This window comes from Sinocyclocheilus anshuiensis, unplaced genomic scaffold (assembly GCF_001515605.1).
Source record: "Sinocyclocheilus anshuiensis isolate Anshui unplaced genomic scaffold, SAMN03320099.WGS_v1.1 scaffold349, whole genome shotgun sequence".
NCBI classification, from domain to species: Eukaryota; Metazoa; Chordata; class Actinopteri; order Cypriniformes; family Cyprinidae; genus Sinocyclocheilus; species Sinocyclocheilus anshuiensis.
In genome coordinates, this window is record NW_015536459.1 from 23,813 (window position 1) to 24,356 (window position 544).

Below are 544 nucleotides of genomic sequence, written 5' to 3' on the forward strand. Positions count from 1 at the left end.
CATGCAATATAATTAAATCTAGCGTATGATTAAAATGATTAGTGGGCCCGGTGACGTTTTGCTTGACTCCAAGAGTTTATTAGGTCAGTAAACGCAAGTCCTAATGCATCATTTGTATTATCAACGTGAATGTTAAAATCTCCGACAATTAGCGCTTTATCAACAGTAACCAATAGGTCTGAGAGGAAATCTGCAAATTCTTTTAGGAAATCTGTATACGGCCCTGGTGGTCTATAAACAGTAGCCAGAGCAAGAGATACGATAGATTTATTTTGCATATCTGACAGTGTAACATTAAGCAGAAGTATTTCAAATTATTTAAACCTGTATCCTACCTTCTGAGTAACATTGAGAATATCACTATATATTGTCGCAACTCCGCCGCCACGACCTGTCTGACGGGGCTCATGCTTATAACAGTAGCTTGGTGGAGTAGACTCATTTAGACCAATATAATCATTAGGTTTTAGCCAGGTTTCAGTCAAGCAGAATACATCAAAACGATTATCTGTGATCATTTCATTTACAATAACTGCTTTGGGTG